The sequence below is a fragment of the Bos javanicus genome, chromosome 9 (genome assembly GCF_032452875.1).
Source record: "Bos javanicus breed banteng chromosome 9, ARS-OSU_banteng_1.0, whole genome shotgun sequence".
Lineage (NCBI taxonomy): Eukaryota > Metazoa > Chordata > Mammalia > Artiodactyla > Bovidae > Bos > Bos javanicus.
This window is the reverse complement of record NC_083876.1, coordinates 21,958,313-21,966,637: the sequence shown is the minus strand read 5'-3', so window position 1 is coordinate 21,966,637 and position 8,325 is coordinate 21,958,313.

Below are 8,325 nucleotides of genomic sequence, written 5' to 3'. Positions count from 1 at the left end.
GAAAATCAACACCCACCAACTCATCTCTTTCACACACGGGGAACTTTAAGCCAAGAGGAGACTGTAAACACAGGCCAAGCCTTTTGAACTCACAGCCAACTCTCTCCCTTCATGGTGGCCCTGGCCATATCCCCTGGCCCCTTTTTCCTACTCCCACTTGGCCAGGCTGAGGCACCCAGGACATGGCCCCCCAGTGCCCGCCACAGTCCCCTTGGGTGTGGGGGTAGGTAGCGACCGTTGATGTGCAGAGAGGTCCCCCGCAGGTCCCGGTGTTTCTCCTATGGCTCCTGCAGCCACAGCCAGCACAGCCACGGCTGCCTCACCTGGCCCACATTCACACAGCCCAGCCCTTCTTGCCGTCCTGCTAAATCCCAGAGCCTGGGATCCTCCAGGAATGGCATGGTGAACCAAGGCTGATACTTCATTGAAAATTTCAGTCTGTTTTAATCAGCAAGACAGATGAGTGAAGTGGAGCCTCCATCTCTCACCCTCACCCTCAAGCCAGCACCTTGGGCCCAATAATCACTGGGTCACAGGGACCACCTGGGCTTATTGCTCCAGTGACCCATTCCCTGCACATCACCGATTTTCCAGTCCTGACTTCACTTCGTCTGTCCCCCAAAGTAAGAGCAAAAATGGTAGCCTGGAGCAGGGCAAGCTTCCCTTAGACACCAACCACTCACCACCCAGAAGGGTGCCCCTGAGCTGTCCAGGAAGACAACAGGTCAGGACAGATGAGCACCGTGAGTATCTTGCAGTGCTCCTGGCCCATTTACGGACTCTAACCGCAAACCACGCCTCCCCTGCAAGGATCCAGCACCACCCCCTAAGCTACTCTTCCACGGACTGCCTCACCTGCCCTCACCCGCGGGTCATGGTGAACCAATATCCCGGGATATTCGTGGGGCTGGAGCAGAGTCAGGAGGGCCAAGTCAATTTTGCTGCATTCTGACTGTTGTGCTGAAGATGGGGGCCACCCAGGGTGGGCAGACGAGCCTCTGCCAGCTCAGGGCGGCTTACCTGTGGACCTACAGGCTGCAGTAACAGCCCACCAGCAACACCAGAGGGGCAAAAACGCTAGGACAGAGTTCTTCACACACGCTTCTTACAAGAAAACCCTGGACAAGGTGAGTGCTATGGTGCTTGACAGCAGCGATCAAGCTTTCCTCCCATAAAGAGCATTTCCCACACAACCAGCCTGAACACCTGGTTCCTACAAGAACAGCTGAGAGCTATGAACAGAGCTTCACCAGCCACGGGCAACTTTGGCGAGCCGCTTGCAGGTCATGGGGGTGTTTCTGTGCCCAGCCACAGGAATACCAAGTCATTCAAGGCTCTTTCCTTGATTCTGCAAGCTCCAGGTAATAAGAACCCATTCAAGTAAACAATTCATTATATTCTATTCCACTCTAACTAAATGAAATGATGAAAGCGTGTAGGACACTCATCTCCCAAGTGGCCTTCCCAAGATGGTTCTATGGAAGGTTGTTGACACCATGTTATAGGACTGATAAATAAGGATCACAAATACCCAAACAACCTTACATCTCCGGTTTCTTTTCTCCAAAAGAAAGTACAACTTTCTGCCCAAGGGCAGATCATCTGAGGCTGTTGGGAGCAAGGGCTACTCTCTCAGTCAAAGGAATAATGCTGGTACCTATCTCAATGGACCGAACTGAAGATGAAAGTGAAAGTGAAGTCGCTTAGTCCTGTCCCACTCTTTGCGACCCCATGGACTGTAGCCCACCAGGCTCCTCATTTTCAAGGCAAGAATTTTCTTTTTCTTTTTTTTTTTTATTATTTTTTTTAAGGCAAGAATACTGGAATGGGTTGCCATTTCCTTCTCCAGGGGATCTTCCCAACTCAGGCATGGAACCCGGGTCTCCCTCATTCCAGGCAGACGCTTTATCATCTGAGCCTCCAAGATGGGAGGCCCATCCAAAATTCTCTAACTGAACACACACACTCTTGAAGAACTTCTCTGCTGGCCAGGAGGTAAGGTGGAAAAGCCCAGCACGCAACTGACAGCACTTAATTCAAGGACACATTCTCAGGGAGTGTTTCCAAAAACGCCAGCCTCCTTCTCGAACACATGAGGAATACAAATGACCCGCTGTCTCCAGCTGGGCGGGGTCCCTACAAACCCGAGGCTGCCCCACCCCAGGCCTGAGCCGCCTGCTTCTGGGTTCTCTCTGGCAGGTCCTCTCGGAGGGCAAACCATCAGCCCTGGGCCCCGTCACGTCCGGCCGCCGAGACTAAGGAAACAGAAAAGCACCTACCTCCCGGGCTGGGGGCGCTGCGCAGGCGAAGACAGGATGCCACGGGGTTGTGGGGTCCCTCCAAGGCGCTCATCTCCGGATTCCCTGGTCGGAGCAGGGGTAGGGGGTAGGCTGTCCCGAGCCAGCCTTCCGCGGGATGCTGGAACCAGCAAATCCTCTCGAGAAAGCTCAGGTTGAATTAATAAAACCTGGCTGAGCCTTAGAGTCACGGGGGCTATTTGCTGTCTGTGCTGGGGCAGATGGGGCGGCCTGGCTCGCCCACGTGTGAACGATCCCGCAACATCCAGACACGGGTACCACGCGGAAGGCAGGGCGGGAAAGGCAGCTCGTCACCTGGGAAAAGGCCGACTCTCATGAAGCTGGTCCCTAGGCAGCGAGACAGGCGATCAGGATCAGCACGTGTAAAGAATGGAAGCAAATTAACCATCGGCTCCTTCCCCCGGGGACCTTCTAAAGCGAACAGCAGCAGGGGTGGGAGCCCCTGGCAGGTTTTGCGTCTCCTGCTGGGCTGCGGGCCCTACACAGGGCAGGGAACCTGGCCCTGGTTCTCCTGCGGGGCTTCAAATTCCTAGAGAACCCGAGATTTTTCAACCCAAGTTTTCTGGATGCGGGTTTTTTTCCCCCCTCTTAAACCGAACATAACTATTGGTTAAATCATTCATAACATGCAGGTGTCTTGATATTGCAATAAAGACCAAAGCCATAGATTCCTGGATGTGGTTTTGAAGAGTCTAGACATAAGAGGCGGAGAAGGCAATGGCACCCCACTCCAGTACTCTTGCCTGGAAAATCCCATGGACAGAGGAGCCTGGTAGGTTGCAGTCCATGAGGTCGCTAAGAGTTAACACAACTGAGCGACTTCAATTTCACTTTTCACTTTCAAGCATTAGAGAAGGAAATGGCAACCCCCTCCAGTGTTCTTGCCTGGAGAATCCAGGTAGGAGGCCGTCTATGGGGTCGAACAGAGTCGGACATGACTGAAGCGACTTAGCAGCAGCAGCAGCAGACATGAGAGGGAAACAGGCAGCAGAGAGGGCTGCATGCTAATTCAGCCCCCAGGGACTCTTGCTGAGGACACAGGCCCAGGCGGCTCTTGAGCTGCAGGTTCTGTGTTAGATCACTGGGTGACTTCTTCGGGAAACACACCAAAGCTCCCCTCCCAGTATCTCTTTCAAAACAATCCTTTTCCGGAAGCTCAAACTCAATCATCTTTATAAAAGATACTTAATATTGAGAGGAGGGTAGTAATGTTACCCAGGATCCTTGACCTTGGCCAATCAATAGAAAATGACTAGAGGCCAGACAAGAAATCCAGGCAAGATTTTATTGGGGAGGGAGGGGGTGAGAACAAACAACAGGTTCCCTTCTTGGCTCGCTCCCTAAGGGGTGGCAAGCTTTTCCTTAAGTGGGGTGAGGGTAGGGGTGTGTCCAGAAGTCCCGGAAGGAGGGGTGGCTTAGGTGTTTTGCTCACCTCTTAGGTGGTGGTGTATGCAGGGGGAGGTGCAGTAGCGCATTTGCTCCAGGCGCCTCAAAAGTGGCAATTGGGTTTTTTTGGTCTCTTTGTATCTTTTGGGTCCGGCGTTTGCCCCAACTGCAGTATGGAGACAGTTATATTTTGTCTCATATAGTTTCTTTGTATTTGTTGCTAGAGGAGAAATGTGTGTAGAATGGTCTTCATCGATGTCTCTTCTGCACCTGTATAATTTACCAGCCAGAGATGAATTTGAGCAGATTTATATAGCAGCATTTCTATAGATTTTCTCATGCTTTCAAAATTGACCCCTTAAATGTATGCTGCTGCTGCTGCTAAGTCGCTTCAGTCATGTCTGACTCTGTGCAACCCCATAGACGGCAGCCCACCAGGCTCCCCAATCCCTGGGATTCTCCAGGCAAGAACACTGGAGTGGGTTGCCATTTCTTTCTCCAATGCATGAAAGTAAAAAGTGAAAGTGAAGTCGCTCTGTCGTGTCCGACTCTTAGTGATCCCAAGGACAGCAGCCTACCAGGCTCCTCCATCCATGGAATTTTCCAGGCAAGAGTACTGGAGTGGGGTGCCAGTGCCTTCTCCACCTTAAATGTATAGACCCCTGAAATATATAGAGGTCTTCCTTGGTGGCCCAGACGGTAAAGAATCTGCCTGTAATACAGGAGACCCAGGTTCGACCTATGTGGTCAGGAAGATCCCCTGGATAAGGAACTGGCTACCCACTCCAGTATTCTTGCCTGGAGAATTCCATGGACAGAGGAGCCTGGAGGGTTACAGTCCATGGGGGTCACAAAGAATCAGACACGACTAAGCGACTAACACACTTTTAAACGTATAGAGACTCTGTTGCTCTTAACTCTGTCATCTGCCAACTCTAGCCAAGGTGTAGTTTTCTGTGTGCAGGTTTGAGGATGTGTCATTGGGGAGCACCCGCCAGGTAAGGATGCCACAAGTTCAGTTATTACCCAGTACAGTAACACTTCTCAACAGTAAATTCTTTTTAAGCTTCTGCCTACCTTTGGTAATTTTCCAAACCCTGAACTAGTTATTTTTAATAACTGTTCCCAGTTTAAATAATTGTTATCTTCAGAAGGAATTGCTCAAATTCTTTATGCTTCCATTACCCAAAATCCAGCTTGTTCTTTATATGGGGCTAAAATCCAGCTTCTCAACGGCCAATTTCTTTACTTTTAAAAATGGGCATTATATGATATCTACCTTATAAGAATTAAGTGACATAATGTATGCACAAAGCTTAGCACATTATCTGTTACATGATAAGCATTTGATAAATGTGGTAAATATTATTGCTTCTTGTTATTCTTCTCATTCATCTTGGACCCAAGAGTTTCGATTTCAAGTCCATGACTCTATATGGAAGAGTTACTAAAGTAACAGAATTTCAATGCTTTAGTCACTTAAATGGCACTGATTGCAATACAGGTTGTGAAATCTGAATCTGACAATAACCTTGAGTTACTGTCCTCCTAGTGCTGCCTTAAAAATAATTTATTCAATGAAAATATGTAGTACGGATTATTATCTTGCCTTAGCTAACATCCTTCTACTGACTTTTTAAAAATCCCTATAAGAACCCACTAAATAGAACTCACTGTAGTATGGGGCTTCATAGTGGTTTAATGATTGCTTAAATACTTCATATAACAGGAAGTCCTGAGGTGGGTTAGACACCAAGTTTGGCTTAGTAGCCCATCAGTTTCCCATGACTTGGATTCTTTTTATATTTCCACTCTACCATGCCTCCTGAAGACCTCCTCCTCTGGCTCATGGTAAGATGGCTGCTACAGTCCACATGATATCCAAGAAAAGATGGATAATAGTTTTGTGTTTCTATCTTAGGAGTAAGCCAGTAGACCTTCACAGTCTTTCTCTTTTATCTTATCGACAAGAATTAAGTAAGGATGATAAGAATGTAAATCAGAGTGTTGGTCATGAGTTACTCAACCAACAAAGACAGCCAGGAATGCTTATTTGAAAAGCCTATACATATATTTGATTAAAATAAAAATTCAGTTAACATGTGTGTTTTTCCTCAATAACTCTGAATTCATGTATCTTATAATGTATTGCATCTTTACTTTCATCTATTCTTTTTGCTTTGTTTGTTTTTATTCTTTCTTTGAAATAGAAGTCTTGCTGCTGCTACTGCTGCTAAGTCACTTCAGTCGTGTCCGACCCTATGTGACCCCATAGACGGCAGTCCACCAGGCTTCCCCATCCCTGGGATTCTCCAGGCAAAAACACTGGAGTGGGTTGCCATTTCCTTCTCCAATGCATGAAAGTGAAAAAAGTGAAGTCACTCAGTCGTGTCCAACTCTTAGTGACCCCATAGACTGCAGCCTACCAGGCTCCTCTGTCCATGGGGTTTTCCAGGCAAGAGTTCTGGAGTGGGGTGCCATTGCCTTCTCCAATAGAAGCCTTAAAAACACATAATCTATACCTATTTCTGCTTCTGGGTAAGATATTGTAGGCTGTGGCAGGCTATTCTCTCATTGAAACAAATAAAAATAAAATAAGTTGCAAAAATACTAATATTAATGATACTGGAAAGCTATAAAAGTAATGAGGACTAGATAAATAAAATTCCAGAGAGCAAAAAGCTCTTCTTCTGCTAGCAGCTTTGTTCCTGGGAGCATCAACAACTTGCATGGTGGACTGAGGACCAAGCTTTTCCTAGCAGAGAAGGTTTACGGGGGAAAAGAGAAGCCGGCAAGGGACTAGTGTAACATGGGAAAGGAGAGGAGGCCAGAATACAAGCTTAGTTTCCCCTACAGACCATTTGCAAAATTCTGGTTGTGATATAAGAGTCTGCAGTGCTGGCTGGAAAAGCAGAACAAAGTATTCCATTGTCTTATAGTACTGAGGTGGAGAAGGAAATGACAACCCACTCCAGTATTCTTGCCTGGAGAATCCCATGGACAGAGGAGCCTGGTGGGCTGCTGTCTATAGGGTCACACAGAGACAGATACGATTGAAGTGACTTAGCATGCATGCATGCATTGAAGAAGGAAATGGCAACCCACTCCAGTATTCTTGCCTGGAGAATCCCAGGAACAGAGGAGCCTGGTGAGCTGCCATCTATGGGGTCACACAGAGACAGATACGATTGAAGTGACTTAGCAGCAGCAGCAGCATAGTACTGAGGGGGCTTCCCTGGTGGCTCAGATGGTAAAGAATCTTCCTTCAATGCAGGAGACCTGGGTTGGGAAGATCCCCTGGAGAAGGGAATGGCTACCCACTCCAGTATTCTGGCCTGGAGAATTCCATAGACTGTATAGTCCATGGGATTGTGAAGAGTCGGACATGACTGAGCGACTTTCATAGTACTGAGGAGATCAAGTCCTGCTAGAGGGACATAGTCTGTTACAACACACCTGAATGGCCAAACTATGAACCCATGTGGGATGGGAGACCATTGAGCTCATCTTAAATTTCCAAAGGGAAGCCTAGAAGAACATTAGGAATAGGAACAAACTAGAGCTGAACTGGGTCTTTCTAAAACTTCAACCTGCTCTCAAGTTAGCACAATCTCTGCCTGAACTGAAGTTATCAGTCTCTTACTGTAGTAGCCATATCTTTTATTTCCTGTATTCTGATGCTTTGACATCTTGGGGCCTTGCTGAGACCCTGAAAGGACTGCCCCTTCCCAGAGTTCAGCCAGTTCTTAAGATAATGAAAATTCACCCAGGAGAGCACACCTTTCAAATGTAAACTAACCAATCCCACTCCCCCACTCACCTTCTCCAATGGACTCTTGTACTCTGGGCCACCACCACCTGTCCTGATTATCCCAGGACCAGGTACCAACAACTAGGGACAGCCACTATGCCCCAGAGTCTGCTAAAATCACGCAGATTAGCCAATCGAAAGCCACTTTACTCTCCCTCACCAGTTCTTTCTTGTAGAAACCTCGATAAAGGGCTCCTGCCCACAGCATCCCCTTCCCTCTACCTGCTGAACAACCTGGAACTTCCTGGTGTGGCCCCCAGTGCTGTGTTATGTCCCCCTTCTCTTGGCATCTCTGTGTATAACCGAGTACTTTTGCCATGCTGATCATCTGATCTGTTTTACTTGCCATACCTCAATGATAATAAAGCAGAAAAACTAATTCTATTTCAGTGTATCCAAGGTGCATGCGTGCTCAGTCATGTCCCACACGTTGTGACCCCGCATGAACTATAGCCCGCCAGGCTCCTCTGTCCATGGGACTCTCCAGGCAATAATACTGGGGTGGGTTGCCATTTCCTCCTCTAGGGGATCTTCCCAACGCAGAGATCGAACCTGCATCTCCTGTGTCTCTTGCATTGTAGGCAGATTCTTTACTGCTGAGCTTTTGGTGAAGCCACAAATATTTTAAAACTCCTGGGACATCCCTAGTGGCCCAGTGGTTAAGACTTTGCCTTCCAATGCAGGGGGTGCTGGTTGAATCCCTAGTGGAGAAGCTGAGATCCATATGCCTCATGGCCAAAAAAAACCCCAAAACATAAAATGTAAGTAATATTGTAACACATTCAATAAAGACTTAAACAAACAACAATT